This window comes from Phodopus roborovskii, unplaced genomic scaffold, assembly GCF_943737965.1.
Source record: "Phodopus roborovskii unplaced genomic scaffold, PHOROB, whole genome shotgun sequence".
Taxonomy (NCBI): domain Eukaryota; kingdom Metazoa; phylum Chordata; class Mammalia; order Rodentia; family Cricetidae; genus Phodopus; species Phodopus roborovskii.
This window is the reverse complement of record NW_026126511.1, coordinates 36,478,069-36,494,564: the sequence shown is the minus strand read 5'-3', so window position 1 is coordinate 36,494,564 and position 16,496 is coordinate 36,478,069. Positions and strand designations below refer to the sequence as shown.

Here is a 16,496-nt window from a genome sequence, read left to right as displayed (position 1 = left end):
GCTCTGGAGACTGATGACTTCACAGGCATGGGGGGTTGGGTTGCTGGCATTATATTAATCATGCAATGGAGATCTTCCCCATCTCTGGGAATCTGAGCCTGGGACACTCGTACTCACCAAACTGTTCCTTAGCAGTCAAATGATGGGCAGTAATCTGACTCAATTTGAGAAATTTGTCCCTGTAAAGAGGTTGGATGTTTCTGATTAGGTTGCCCTCCGGGGCATTGTGTGAGGAGTTTGGTGTTTGAGGTGAAATATCTGAGCAGCATCTAAACTAAGTGGTATTATCTTTAGGGTTGAGGGCTTATTTGTTTGTTTGTTTTTCAAGACAAGGTTTATCTGTGTATACCTGGCTGTCCTGGATCTCACTCTGTAGATCAGGCTGACCTCAGACTCACAGAGATCCACCTTCCTGCCTCCCAAGTAATGGGATCAAAGGCATGCACCACCACACCCAAGTCTATTGTATTTTTTCTAGCCAAGAATTGAGGTATCATTTATTAATTACTTTGACACTCTAAATCAATGATTATAAGCCAAGGTAGTTTCTCTTGTATGATTTCTGAGTAATAATATTTAATATGCTAATACTGTACTTTGATCATGCAGAAAATCTACTCTTCCAGGCTTTCAAGAGAAACTTTGTCCTAACTTTTGGTAGCTATGTTGTCTGAACACAGATTATAAGAAGACAAAAGCAAAGTACTCTACATTTTACAGTGCAATTCTAAATGTAGAGTTAGAACCAAGCAGACAAGGCTTCCAGATCTCAGCTCTGACCTTGAGTGAAAAATTAAACCTTTTGCACCTGAGTGTTTTGTTGGTTTGATCTCCATCTTCAGAATAAGGGTGATCATATCTGCATAATGGGCCAATTATATGGATTAAAGGAAATTTCTAAATGGCTTAAAAGTGCCTGGATATTCTGGGGCTTGGGGTGGAATTTCTTACAGGAGTCCTCATTAGATGGAATCGTGCAAATTCATTTGACAGGGTCAGTAAGGTAAAAGCTTTCTGCCCCACTAGAGCCAGTAACTAGGCTCTCACCATCACACATTCCGAGTGCTCGGAATTCTCTCTGCCTATCCTTGCCCCTCCTTCAGGGATCTCTCAGCTGTTGAACTGCTCATGGGGGTGGCATTTTAGAGTGTGCTTCCTCTCCAAGACTAGCATTCCCTATCCTTATTGGAGCATTGGGCTCAGCTTGCCTCTATCTCCAGCAGTGTTCAGGCTCAGCAGCAAGAACAGAAACGGAGCTCCCAAACCTGTGCATTCATTGTTTCTTACCAGCTTAGGGTCAGGGCTGGGAAGTTGAAGGACTTCAGTTTGCCTTTGGCGAGTTTCAGACAGGGCAAGACAGAGGAGAGCTTCTTGGAGGTTTCAAAGGTTGTAGGCTGGTCTACCCAGCCTCCTCTCTTTTCAAAGTTCCCTAGTACCTTGAGTTTGTGTTTTACTAAATGCTAAAGATCAGTCACCCTTTAATGTAGGGAAGAAAAGGAGGGCTTGCTCTCAGCCACCGCACACACTATGGGCAGAGTTGAATTCAATTACATGCACATTTCACTCCTGCTCTTTCTCCTGCCGGTTAGCCAGGAAGAAAGGGGAATTGGAAAAAAACCAAAAACCAAAACAGAACCAAAGAAGTACCTTAAACTGACTTTTAAAGTCTTTTGAGAAACACAAGAAATATAGGTACATGTGGTTTTGTTTGTTTGTTTTGGTTTGTTTGTTTTTTTTTTGTGAAGAACATTGTTTTGAATTATTTTTGAAATTAAGCAACTTCATAGAAGTTACTTAGCCGATTTAGAGAGAGGATGGGGGAAGTCTAGCAAAACTGACAGATTCCTAACAGTATAAAGATTTCACCAAACCTCAACCAGACCCTCAGCCTCCCACGCCCAAATTAGATTCTTTTGCTGCTGTCAGGCGAAGGAACACAAAATAGAAACCAAACAAGCAGTTCTTTCAAATGAGTCCATACCTTGCGGGGGTGGGGTGGGGGTCAGCCTGCTGTGGGTGGTGATGGGTGGTGCAAACAGCAGACCAGGAACAGTGATTTTTGCTGTTGAGAAGGGCCTTGGTGGACTTGAGCGGACTGTAAAACCAGCATCTGGAGAAATGGAGACGAGACATACAATGGCCGCCCTTCGTCCCCCAGAGCATCTTAATGTGTTCTTTCTTCACACCTAGCTCCTGACTCTGTTCATTTGCTTCTGATTATTTTTAGTGTTGTCAATTATTTAGCTAACAGGCAGAAAACTAGGCTTTTATTGACAACCAAAGGCACTCTCCTGAGTATAATAATGAAGGCAGTTTATTGAATGCCTGTGAGGTTGCTTTCTAATTGTACGCATTAATCTGCCCATGCAAGCTGGCTGAAAATCCACAAGCAGATTGCACATGCAGATGGAGCACACGGGATGGTTTTTATGAAAAGACCTCCACAATGCACTTCTGGAGCACCGTCTTTTCCTTAAAAACTGAGTGGCTGTGACTATTGCAGACGGCGGCTGAGAACAGACCTGATTAATGACGCATTAAGTTTGCCACTCTGGCTGGGGACATACTCTAATTTCACAACTCAGAACTAGTTCTAGGATTCTCAGACCTGAAGGCAGAGGGTGGAATGGACCTTTAACCTTGACATAATTTTCACCAAAACTTTTAGTCTCTATTTACTGCCTATAAAAATTCAAATGTGATTTGTTTGTATGTGTGGGGGGGGGGAGGAGGGGTCGGGGTGCTTTCCTACTATCTGATAGTACAGAAGAATGCCCAGCTCTGAAGTGAGGGTGAATGAATTTTTATTTTTATATCAAAGAGAGACTGTGGATGTTTAGAACACCGAGTAAAATAAATGTCAATATTTTATTTTTTTCAGGTTTCCTTTTCTTTAAAAAAAAATTCATTTTTTTGAAAATCTCACATAATATATTTTGATCATATTCATCCCGAATCCTTCCCCAGATGCCTCCCATCTTGCTATCTACTCCCCAATTTCATGCCCCTTTTTTCTTAGTCTAGTAATCCACTGACTCCAGTATATTTTAAATGTTAAAGATAATTTATCCTACAAGTAATGTCATTTTTATAATTATGTATTTTTATTTTTGTGTGTTTTTTTGATGAATTTTGATATGGATTTAGTGTCTTTTTTGTTTATGGTGTTTATTTTTGAGACAGCGTTTCTATGTAGCCCAGACTGTCCTGGAACTTGCTATGTAGATCAGGCTGGCCTTGAACTCACCAAGAATTGCCTGCCTAAATGCTGGGATTAAAGGTATGGGCAACCATACCCAGCTGTGTTTAGGTTTTAAGGCTATTAAGCATTGATAGTGAGGGTAGGATAGGGTCAAGCAATTTGCATGTTGATATTAGGAAAAATAGAATTATCTGAAGATTTTTCTGGGAGCATATGAACTGGCTATGTTTTAAATGCTAAAATTGTATTTCATCGCTAGTGACTATTTACTGTAAGGGATCATGTGTTTGTGTCATCTAAGAAGTACAATGTGCTTGGCTCTTTCAAATAGAAATAGCAAGAAGCTGCTGTGTAGTTGAGAAATGGAATGTCAGGCTCTGTGATAGACACTGAGCCTTTAAAATATGTTTAATTTTCAGGTTAAATTTGCTAGAGATACATTATCCCCGCATCCTCTGCCAGCCAACCTTCCTTTATAGGATGAGCCTTGAATAGCTGAAATTTTCCAATGTCACAGAGACAGTAAGTAATTCAGCCAAATCTAGGCTCCTAAATTTGGGAGATTTTGAAAAAAGATAGACAATAGATATAATTTGAGGGCACAGGGCACTGAGGGTCGGGAACATCAAGTCTGGTGGTGGGATACGACAACATGGGTATTGGAGATAAGCCTGTTGAAGAGTGGCTCTTTCTACCACAGCTCTAAATTTGGTCTAGAGTAGGCAAAAGAAAGACCGGAAAAAAACCAAACCAAACAAAACAAACGAGTCTAGTGTTTTGTTTTCAGCAGTCATCAAATATGAGCAACATCTCCCACTCCCTAGGTCCAACCTGGTTAGTCCTGTAGCTGATCTCAGGCAGAGGGGACACGTGTTCGTGATCTATCTGAGGTGCACTCTTCCTTCAAGTAGCAATCTTCCAGAATTGCTTGATAGGACCAAAAGGCTCAATTATTTAAAGTTTATTAATTTACTAGTGTATATGGCGTGTGTGTGTGTGTGTGTGTGTGTGTGTGTGTGTGTGTGTGTGTGTTCTGTACATGTGGAGGTCATAGAACAACTTTGAGACAAGCTTTCTCCTTCTATTCTGATATCCTGGGATCCAGGCCAGGTTAACCAGTTTGTGAGGCAAAGCACCTTTAGCCACTGAGCCATCTTGCTTGCCCAAGGATCTCAATTCTTAAAACTTTGGTTGGAAAATGTTTTGGAACCAAGTCCACTTCCCACAAGGACCTTACTCCTAAACTGCCATGCCCCTTCCCCAGCTCTGCCCCGGGAATGTAATATTAGGAAATGTTCCTCATTTCTACCATCAGAGACACGTTTTTCCTTTACATCCACTGGAATAGTTATGTGTGCTAAGTTCTTTAGAGGCACATCTGCATCTGTTTTAGTTTCCTGGAGCTGAGAATCCAGAGAGATTTGCTGAATATACACACTTCAGCCCTGAGTTTGCCTTCTAACCTGCTTGAGAAACTCCTAATGCCCTTCATGGGAACTTCTGAAAGACACTTAAGGGCTCCAGGGGTCCCTTGTCCATGTGGTAGGCTTCAATCCAACCTTGAGTTTTATAATTTAGGTAAGGTGATTGGAAAGTCATCCTGTTCATAACTTCCTAGCTTATGCTAATGAAGTGAACTTAGAGATATAAAATTCCTGTGTCTGTTTTGTTCACTATGAAACTGAGCAGTTTCTGAAAGATTCAGTTTGAGGGAAGTACGTACTGCTGAACGTTAAACCATGCTGTTGTGGGAAGGGGCACACCAGTTTTCTACCCCGTATGTCACAGGGCGCCTGTCACCCACCTCCTTTGGGTCCCATGAACACTGTTCTCATGTTGCTACTTATCACATGCCTGTTTCTTCTGTGTTCCCTGGTGATGCTAGGGACTCCTGCAACATATTTACCTTCCATCTCTTCTAGTGATTTTCTTAAGTTCTGTCATATTTAGTCTTTTTAATTTGTAAATTACATTTATTCGTTATTGTGTTTATGTGTATTGTGTAGGCACATGCATGTGTAGAAGCCAGGGAGAGTTGGTTCTCTCCACCATTTGTGCCCCAGGGACCTGGCACCCTTACCCACCCCGCATCTCCCCACCTCTGCACCCCTGGAGCCATCTTATAGTCCCCAATTTAGTTTTCAAAAATATAGTTTGGAATATATCATGCCCTGTTCCAAAAGATTTGATTTCCTATTCCTGTTGTCTTACAAAATAAAATCCAGTCTCCATAGTTGATCCTTGGGGTAGCATGCGGTACCTTAGTAAGATATCAGAAGGAACTTACAGGATTTGGGCCTATGTCAAGTGAAAGGGCTGAGGAAGCAGGGCCTTGCCCTGAGTTCTATATGTCAGGAATCCAGGGATGTTGTATGACTGTCTTATTTAAAAAATCAGTCATGGGAGAAGACTGTCACTACAAAGCAGTAGCAATCACTCCTAAAAGCCAGAATTTTGGGATGTTTTGTCATTGTTGGGGTTTGTAGAAGGTTTATATGCTTTTTGGTGTTCAGACATTGTGTGGTTTGAAAGAAAATGATTCCCTTCGGCTCACAGGGAGTGTGAGGTGTGCCATTGTTGCCATGGGTGTGGTCTTTTGGGAGGAAGTATGTCCCTAGTGGTAGGCTTTGAGGTTTCAGAAGAAGCTGTGCTCTGAAACCTCCAGGTCTAGCATCTCACTCTCTTCCTGCTGCCTGTGGGCCCAGATGTGGAATAGAACTCTCAGCCCCTTCTCCAGCACTATGTCTGCTGTGTCCTGCCATGCTTACTGCCATGACAATAATGGACTCAACCTCTGAACTGTAAGCCAGCCCCAATTTAATGTTTTCCTTTATAAAAGTTGCTGTGGTCACAGTGTCTCTTTGCAGCAATAGAAACCTTATTGCAGAGTGACTTTATACTTTATAGCACAATCACATAACAACCTCTTCTAGTGTTAATACTACATGAATTGCTTATTTTCTATAGGAGAACCCAAAGCCTAGACATTAGAACTAGGTCCATTTTCATTTTATTTTTTTCTATAACTGAATAAAGATGACTTTGGTTAGTGTCTTATTGCAGAACAGTCTAACTTAATTATCTCATTGCTGTAACCTACCATTAACTTTTCCCTCCTGGAAGGGGAGTATTTGGGCCTTGACTTCCTTAGTTCAAATTCTTACTTCTTTCCTCTAGCTGGAGATTGTTTTAGAACCTCTTTGAGTCTTTGTTTCCTCAAGCACACCATGGAATGAGTGCTGATAGCTGTTACCCACATGAAGATTGATTAATCCAGTCCAAAGAAGAAACCAACAGAGTGCTCAGGGCAATGTTCTGACTGAGTAAACAAATACAACAAGGAGGAAGGAAGACAGACAGCACAGCTGAGCTCAGCCTTTGCTAAAGTGGTAAACCCTGGAAACCACTTTTTAAATCCAGGAGATTCACAAAGGCAGTCCCCAGGGGTCAAAACATGCCCCTGGTGAACTTATCACACTTCGGAGAAGGTCTGTCCAACCTGAAGACAAGTTCTCTGAGAGACAACTTTCTCATTTCCAAGTGGGTTCCAAACACACACACACACACACACACACGCACGCACGCACGCACGCACGCACGCACGCACGCACGCACGCACACACACCCCCCAGAAAAGGAACTCTAGGCAAATAAGTAATGAAACAAAGGAGAAAAATGAGATTTTGGTTCAAACATGAAACTGGTCTCCTTTTTCTCCTTTCCCCCATTTCCTTTGCCCTCCATCCTTTCCTTCTAGGCAAGGACAGGGTAGAGTTAGGAGCACCATGGAAGATTGTTGTACTAGAAGAGGCAGAGACTCAAGAGTAGGGCACGAGCTGCACTAAGTGTGGTTTGCTTTGGTACATGTACAGAGACTGTGAGATCCTGCCACCAACAGAAAAACCGATGCGCCTGTATTTAGTTATGCACATTAGTCTTTTGTACAAACTAGATATATAAAAACATGAGAAAATGTGGCAAGTGACAATTTGGTCATTACAACAAAAAGCAGAAAATAATGAATTTTTATAATGAAATATAAGAAAGTAAAATGTTAAATCTAACAAGTTAATGCTTACAAAAGGTATGTAAATCATGTTTATTTTTTTTTTAAAAAAAATCCTCTTGGGTAGCATAAAAGCAAATATCTAACTCTGTGGTATTATGAGTGACATCTATAAAAGAGTTAAAAATCAAAAGCATGGAAAATATAGCCATAAATACCAGCAAAAGAAAGGAGATGTAGTAACATTAATATGAGACAAATTGAATTCTAGGTGAAAAGTGTTCAATATTTTATGAAGATAAAATGCATAATCCCAAAGAAAATGAAACATAACCCTTAAGTAACATAGATTTGAAATGTATGTAGGATACAAAAATTAGACAAAACACTATTATAGTCTCTAATATAGAGTATGGGTTTGCTGAATTTTTCTTTTATTTAGTTAATTCTCCATAGAAATGAATCAATCAAATGAGCCAAAAAAGTGACATAAGGAGAAAAGGAACTGAATAATAATCACTCTATATGATTTTGTAGACACATTGGTGAAACACTGAACCCAGTGTATGAAAACACATTCCTTTTAAACACTGTGTTAACGTCTATATTGTTGACCATGACCAAAACCTCAGAGACTACTGGCACATTCCAAATGTCTCTCCAAATCCTGGATCACCTCAATCCTTGAAAAATGCAGTAAAACCCGGAATTATACAGTAAGACATTTTAAAGTGACAAGAATTTACATATCCCTTTTACTCTTTTATCCTTGTTTTGAGACAAAGTCTTTCTGTGTAGCCTAGACTGACCTAGGACTCACAATCCTCCTACTTGTTGCCTCTTGAGTGTTGGGATTTTGGGCATCAGACACTATGAAAAGCTTAAATATCCGTGTAAATGACTAATGTGGAAAACTAGAAATCAAAGCTGAAATTAGTTTGTGATAAAACAATAATAATTCAAAAAACTGATAGGTATAGCCAAATGTTAGTAGTATTGCAATCAATAGATAAATAGTCCATTAAATGCTACAGAAAATCCATAGAGTGATCCACAGTCATATACAAATTCAGTATTTAAGACTGTGGCTATCTATGAAAGCAAGCATTTCTTAAAATCAGAATCAAACAGATGGGTGATTTGGAAAATTGTATTGAACCAACATAGTTAGAATGTAATGATATTTTATAATTTTAGGGTTTATTCTTTTCTAAACATTATAGAAATCCCAGAAGCAGTGAAAGAAAAAATAGATTTAAGAACATACTTTTAGCTTATAATAGAAGGCAAAGTGAACAAAACTACATATGAATGGTGGTTAGGAAAAAATGTTGCCTACGATACAATTTAATAAAGACCTAATTCACAAGGAATTCCTCCTCAATACGAAAAAGCCAACTCTAGAAAAATTGACAAAGTACCTGAATAAGCAATTAAGAGGGAAATATTCAGAGAAACAAATACAAATTTTATGACTGTAATGAAAAGTATCAAAGTATGGGTAACCACTAGCATTAGGAAACATGTTTTCATTTGACTGATAATGGATACCTAGTATGTTAGCATGTGTCTGGTACTTCAGTAGGTTCTGTACATTGTGTGTGAACAAGTGGATGTGGTCCATGACTAATGTGGCAATTCAGATGATGCTGCCAAAGGCATACCCAGGGGACTGTCATTCCTTAAAGGATCACAGGGGTAGGGAGATGTACAATGAGCAAGGGAACTGGGTCCGGAGAGGTAAATTTCCTCAGTGGGGTAGGGAAGTCCAGACTCACTGAGATGATGACATTTGACTGAGGGCACATGTAAATTTGTGAGCAAATATATAGGACATACATATTTAGATGTCACTCTGTTACTACTATAAGCCATGGACATGGATAAAAGTAGCTTAAGAAAGATTATAGATTTGAAAGGGGAGCCAGGACTAGGACTAAGGGTAGAGGAGTTGCATCATTTGGAGCTCAAACTGATGTGGAAGAGTATCTGAATAGAGTGTTGGGGCCATGGACATCAAGGGGGACACATTTCCAAAAGGAGAGAACTGCCAGTTTTCCACTGCTGCTGGGAGGGGAAGTCTGGTCCTGCCACTCCAGGAAGTAAGGAGGAAAATTCATGGTTCAGGAATCACTGTACAGTGATTGAATCAACCAGTGAAAACTGGAGAAGAGGGCGTGAATTTGATGAGATGGGCCGTAGCTAGACAGAGCAAGTGGGCTATAAAGAAGCCAGATTTTTATCTAGTTCATGAGAAAACAGCCTCAATTATCATCATCTTCATTATCATCATCTTCTCCTCTCCATTCTTTCTCTGTCTGTCTGTCTGTCTCCCCCCCCCTCTGTGTGTGTGTGTGTGTGTTCCTCTATTTTTCATTTTAAAGGAGTAACTAGTCAGGTAGCTGTATTGAGACTATATCTGAGGAGTGGAAAGTGAAATAGAGAAACTATTAACGACTCAGGTGGGAGTTTAGGATGGTTTCACTTAGGGTGATTTCAGAGAACAGAACAAATAGCTATTACATGGTAAATCTGTATGCAACATCAGTGGGTTATGCTGGTATATAGAATTAAGGAGAAGGATGAATCAAAGATTTATTTGAATGTTTGGTGGTGTCATACAGTGAGATGGGTACTATTGGGAATGGGCCAAAGTTTCAGGAAAAAAAATGCCAAAGTTTAACTTTTTAAATGTGCTAAGCTTGAGATGCTTAGGAGATGTGAAATGAGTAGTTGCACATATCAATTTGTGAATAAATATGTGGGATGTGTAAGTTTAGAAATTACTAGCATGTGATATAAATACAATAGCCATGAAATGCATAAAGTTACTTATGATAAACTGGATTTGAGCAGAATCCCAGGGCCAACCATTCAGGAGCTAAACTCATTTGGAGTTCAGGTGGATGCAGAAAAACATCTGAGAGGCAGAGTATGTTGTGTGTAGATACGGGAATCAAGAGGGAGAGACGGTCCTGAGAGAAAGGATGTGACGATCTCCGTTGCTGCTGTGACACTGAATAGAGGAGGCCAGTGTCTGTGACTATGAGGAAATCATTGTGGTACTGTCAGAATGACAGTGGGAATGGAGCCCGATTGCTGTAGACGCAAGACTGAAGGGATGGAAGCAGAGATGCCCGGCTCCTGAGCAATTTGAGAAAGAGAACAATAAAGTGCTATAATGGGGGGAGGCTGTGGGCAGAGGGAGAGTTGCTAAATTGTCTACATTTGTGTAAGGATGCACACACACCAGAAAAGAGACGAGAGAAAAAGCAGAAGGGAAATGAAAGTATAAAAGGGTAGGTTAGTGACAATATAAGATCAAGATTTAACCAATGGTTAAAAAGTGACGGTATACATGCACACTAAAATTGATGCACATGTGAGGCTGATCTAGTTCACTATTCTTCCTGCTTCTAACCACAGATATCTGGCATTTCCCTTTCCCCAGGTTTGCCTCAGGCTCTCTGCTACAGAGGGTGCAGGCATTTGACTTGATCAGAAAAAGATGGAATGAAAGAGAGGAAGAAACAAGTTAAAAGCAATTGTGAGGGTATTTACTTTTTAAAAAAGAAATTGGTTATGGTATAAAAAGTTAAAACAAGTGGAAGCTGGTAGAAGGAGTTGTGGCGGGGGTGGTGACAGTGGATACTTACTGTAATGAGACTATTGGAAGGAAGATCAAGCATGATAGAAATAGGATCCAAGGATAAGACTGGCTGTTTGGTAGTTTAAAAAGTCATTTGTCAGTGGCACTCATGTCTCGCTTGTGGAACTACGTTATTTAGGTCTGAAATGTTCTCTCAAAGCTCTTGTGATAGGGTTTGGTGTTTACTGCAGTGACATTCAGAGCTGGGGCTCTGTTGAAGTAGTTGAACTGTGATAATCCAGAACCAACTGATAACTTTGGGAGGTAATAGAAACTTACAAACTAGGACATAAGGTTAAAAAAAATGGATCAGTGGGGTGTATCCTGGAGGACTATCTCATCTCTAGTTCTTTCATTTCTCTCCCTTATGACTGCCAACTGCCATTAGATAAGCAACTTTGTTTTGCCGTGCCCTTCCCATCAGATGTCCTATCTTAAGTATGATGGGACAATGTGATCATTGATAGAAACTTCTGAAACATGAGTCAGTATACATCTTTTCTCCTTAACATGTGTTTCTCAGGCATTTTGTCACAGCAATAGAAAGCCGACTGGCATACTCCAGGAGGCTGTGGTTGACAAAGTAGAGAAAAGCTACTAGAGATGAGAAAGTTGAGAAGCAGAAGTGGGATATGGTAGAATATGGATCTGACTCAGTCTGGGCCTGAGAAGTATAGAGAAGTATAGAAAAAGCAGGATAAAGGCCTTTGTAGAGGAAAAGTAGGATATCTGTGTTGATGGCAGCAGTTGACATAGGGAATGTCATGGTGACAATTTCTGTTGCTGCTGTAAAGGAGCTTGATAATGAACTTAATGGAGAAAGGGCTTATTTTGGCTAAAAGTCAATGTTATTGTCTACCATGGTGGGTTAATTATAACAATAGGAGCTTAAGATAGCTGGTCATGTTGCATCCATAGTCAAGGAGAAGAGGGGAATGAATACTTTTGCTCAATTTACTTCTCCTCTTTATACAATCCAGCATCCAGCCCAGGGAATGGTACCATTTACAGAGAGTAGGCTTTTTCCCTCAGCTAACCTGGTCACGATCGTCTTTCCAGGCATACCCAGGAGCCTGTCTCCCAGATCTCATTAAGTTGACCATTAACCTTACCCATTGAAAGAGGAAAGATGAAGTCTTCCACAAATGAGAAATGCTTGACAAGAGAGCTGACTGGCTGAGAGGATGATATATTATTACTGTTAAAAGTATTGCAGAAGTGAATGTCTTTATAAATGGTGAGGCAGAAGCAATGGTCTACCAGCAGCATGGGGAGCAAAAAGGATGCCTGGACCACTTTCAGGCACTGAGGGGTGTGTACATGAAAATGACGTAGCTCCATTTAGGGGGTATAATGTTTAATACTGTCAACTTGATAGAATCTAGACTTAATAAAGAGAAGCCTCTTAGCATGTTGGTAAGGGATCATCTAGATTAGGTTAGCTGATATGGCAGCACCATTGCATGGTCTGGGAGTCCTGACTGCTTCATAAAGAGTGGAAAACACCATCCTTTCTTCTCTGCTTACTGAACATGGATGCAGCATTAACTATCAGCTGTGTCAAGGCCCAGCACCAGTACCTTCAAACTGTGAGTCAAAGCAAATGCTTCCCTATTAAGTTGCTTTTGTCAGGTATTTTGTTATAGCAATGATAATGGAGTAAACCTCTCAAACTGTAAGCAAGCCTCTAGTTAAACGCTTTTTAAGTATGAGTTGCCTTGGTCATGGTGTCTCTTCACAGCAATAGAACAGTGACTATGACAGAAGTTGGTACCAGGAGTGGGGTATCACTATGACAGATCTGACCATGCTGTTTGTTGGCAGAATGAGACTTTAGGACTTTGGATTAGGAAAACAGTTGGATGATTTAATGGGGTGTAATGGACTCTACATAGGAGCATGGAAGACAATGCTGAGAGTGATGTTGTATGTGAAGGCTCCATTCAAGAAGTTTTTAAGAGAAAGAATATTAGTAAGTGGCCTAGAGACCATTCTTTTGATATTTTGGCAAAGAATGGCCTGATTTCTGCTCTGTTGTCCTAAATTTCTGCCTGAGGCTAAGTTGAAGAGTCTTGGTTTAATAATGGCATTGGCAGAGATTTTTAAGCTATCATAGTATTGACTGTGTCACATTGGGTATTAGTAAATCATTTTTATGCAGCTCTATAATGAAAAGGAGCAAGCTAGACAAAGAGACTTGTAAAATATACAGTTCGAGGAGATAAAAAAAATTTTTTTTAAAGTCTGATGCTAAATGGAATAAAGGTCGTGGTGACTTCAGGGCAACACCCCATTCAGCTAAGCTTCTAACTTCTGAAAAGGAATTAAAGAAAAGTTTAAACAGTGAAAGAAATCATCGGCAACAGAAGATTGATGCAAATGTAATAAAAAGGGGGGCCAAGTTCCAGCCCCATCAAGCAGCAGAACTTGATAGGTCCAGTTATATTGTTCTGGCATTGGAGGCAAGGATACAAGAAAGGGGTTGTGCAATTTCTGTGTGTAGCTAAGGAAAGCCTCTGATGCCAGGCATGTATCAGGGGTGTCCCTGCATGGAAGCCTATAGAGGCCATTGTGTGACGCTGTAAAGGTAAAGTCTAGGCTGATTAAAGACCCCACATTGTTAGCGATGCCAGAGTCATGGGATACCTGCCAAGGAGAACTGCAGTCAGGTTGTGGAATCTGCCCAAGAGAGAGAAGTGTGTAGTAGTTAATGAAGTTGAAAGGAGTTGGAGACCTGAAGAGTGCTTTGATATCAGACATAGAGATGCACAATTTGGAGTTTCCCTATTGGTTTTTGTTCTTGCTTTGGCCCAGTATTTCTTCACTATGCTCTTCTTCCTCTCTTTCTGAATGGTAATGATATTCTGTACCTTTGTATGTTGGAAATATGTGACTTGCTTTTTCATTTTCACAGGGTTTACAGTTAAGAGATTACCTTCAGTCTTAGAACTTTGGGCTTTTAAGTAGTGTTGAGACTGTATAGATTGTGGGACTTTTGAAGCTGGACTGAACATATTTTTGCATTACTATATGGCTACAGGCCTGTGAGGGCCAGGGAGTGGAATGTGGTAGTTTGAATAAGAATAGCTCCCATAGGCTCATGTGTTTGAATGCATAGTCACTGGGGAGTGGAACTCTTTGATAGGATTAGAAGGATTTGGAGGTATGGCTTTGTTGGAGGAAGTTTTCCACTGGGTGGGAGGGGGAGGAGGTATTGCACTTTCAAAAGACCAGTCCAGGTCAATTGAGTCTCTCCCTTTACTTCCCCCAACTCTTTCTGCACAGATCAAAATGTAGCTTGCAGCTACTATTCCCATGCATGCATACCACCATGCTCCCTGCCGTGATAATGGATTAAACTTCTGAAGCTGTATACAAGCTCCAATTAAATGATTTTTTTTTATAAGTTGTGGTGGTTGTGCTGTCTCTTCACATCAACAGAACACTGGCAAAGACAGTAACTAATTCAGAAGTTGAGGGGAAACCCTCTTTTGAATAAAGTTTCAAACAATGCATTGAAAAAAGACCTTCCCCCCTTTTTATTTTGAAATCATTTTCACATTAAAGACAAGATATAAAAATATTATAATTGCCATTAACACCTTCATCTAAGAGAATTTAATATCCTATGTAGCTGTAGTGTAATTATCAATATCAAGCAATTGACAATGGTACAGTACTATATACATCAAACACATCATCAAAAATTTGCCATTTTTCCCTCTCCAAGTCCCTTTTCTATTTCTGGATATGATTTAAGAGCATATAAAACATCTAGCATCATGGCTCCTTAGTTTTCTCCTATCCATGATGTGACCTCATTTGAATAATCTTCCATTTGGATTGGTCTGACATTTCTCCAGATAAGACTGAAGATACACATTTTAATAAGTAGTACTATAGAAATGATGGCACACACTCTTGGTGCATCCTATCAGAAGGTGCATATGACTCTTATATTCTTTTTATTTGTGATGTTACCTTTAGTTAAGGTAGTATACACTGTGAAGGTGCCATTTTGTGTGTAGCTGATATGTGCTTTCATTGAGATATTGTAAGATCATATGAATATTCTGTTATGTTACCCCCAACTTTTGTCAGAGTTTATTAACTTCCACATGTAAGGAACATGTAAGAAAATTTTTATTTTATTTATTTACTTTGGTACTTACCTAGTAATTATTTATATTTGAGGACGATTTTTAAAAAATGGGTCTACGTGGTGTGTGTGGTGTAGTCCATGTGAACGTGTGGAAGCCTGAGGAAGGTGCAATTCTCTTGTTGGAGATTTTCTGATACTAGGTTATAGCTATAAAGTTGTTGGATTTTAATTGAAGATCTTTGTTTTTATGGCAGAATGTTCTGGGAGGCTGAATTGAGGATTATAGGACTGCAAAAAAAAATGAATGTTAATGGATGATGGGGTGTATTAGTTTTCCATTATCATGATAAAATAATTGAGATACTAAAATTAAAAGTATAAAAAACATCTTTTGGCTCACAATTTTGGAGAGTGCAGTCCATAATCAGTTGACTCTGTTGCTTTGGGCCTGTGGTAATGTGCCACATCCTGATAGAGGTACATGGTGGAACAAAACTATTAATCTCCTGGAAAAGCAAGAGAAGGGAGAAGAAAAAACTGGATTTTCATAATCACCTTCAAGGGCATGCCCTCAAAGACCTAAAGACCTCTCTGTAGACACCTCCTCTAAAAGGTTATCAATAATATCTCCCCAGGGACCGAGCTTCTAACACATGGGCCTTTGGGGAAAATTTGCAATCTTATTTTTATCACTGGGTAACTCTAGGTTATTTGAAGGTCCCTGAGATAAGTAGAATATATAAGTCAGTAGACTGATTCTCAGTGGAGGGGGGTTGTGGTTCCAAATTGCTAATTTTGATACACAATAAATATCAGTTTTAGAGCCGATACTTACTTATATACAATATCTTGACACCATTAAGAAAAACTTAAATATGCATGTCTATATGGAAATATACTAGGAAATAATTTCTAGGTATATATCTTAGTACAATATTTTATATATATATATATATATATATATATACACACACACACACACACACACACTCTGATGCTCATTAGAGTAACATACATATTCATCAATAAAAATTCTGTAGGATTGTATTTTGTTGGCAAAGGATTAAGTTAGATATATAAAAATTAATGTGGATGAGATCCAAAGGATGATGTCAATTGAAAAAAAGTAAGAATAACACAGACTATCATAGTATTCTACTCAGGGGGGAAATATTTCTGCTTAGGGAGAAAAAACAGTACGGTGAAAAAGAAACCTAAATCAAGAAGAGTTCATTCTCTGTGTAGAGTGGTAAGGACTAGTAAATGACTAAGCAGTTAACTTTTGTCCTCTGGCAGTGGGAAACTCAGGCAAATGGAGCCTCTCCCATGCTTAGTAAGCATCTTCCAAGCTTACTTTGAGTGCCACTATCAAACAGGAGGAAAGAGTACTCAGAATCATGTGGGTGGCTATAAACACACCACTCCAGGCCTGGCCTATCCATCTGCTCTCATTTCTCAGCCCAGAGCTCAGACACAACCACATCTAGTTGCATGGGGGCAAGGAAATGTCATCTCCTCTATGCCAAGGCATAGAGAA

The 16,496-nt window shown here is 39.7% G+C and overlaps 1 protein-coding gene across 1 annotated transcript in view; it reads left to right on the top strand.

Annotated features, from left to right (window-relative positions):
- The window catches only part of Epsti1 (epithelial stromal interaction 1), a 93,490-nt gene that overhangs the window by 35,960 nt on the left and 41,034 nt on the right, over positions 1-16,496 (top strand). The gene's annotated exons all lie outside the window — the stretch shown is intronic.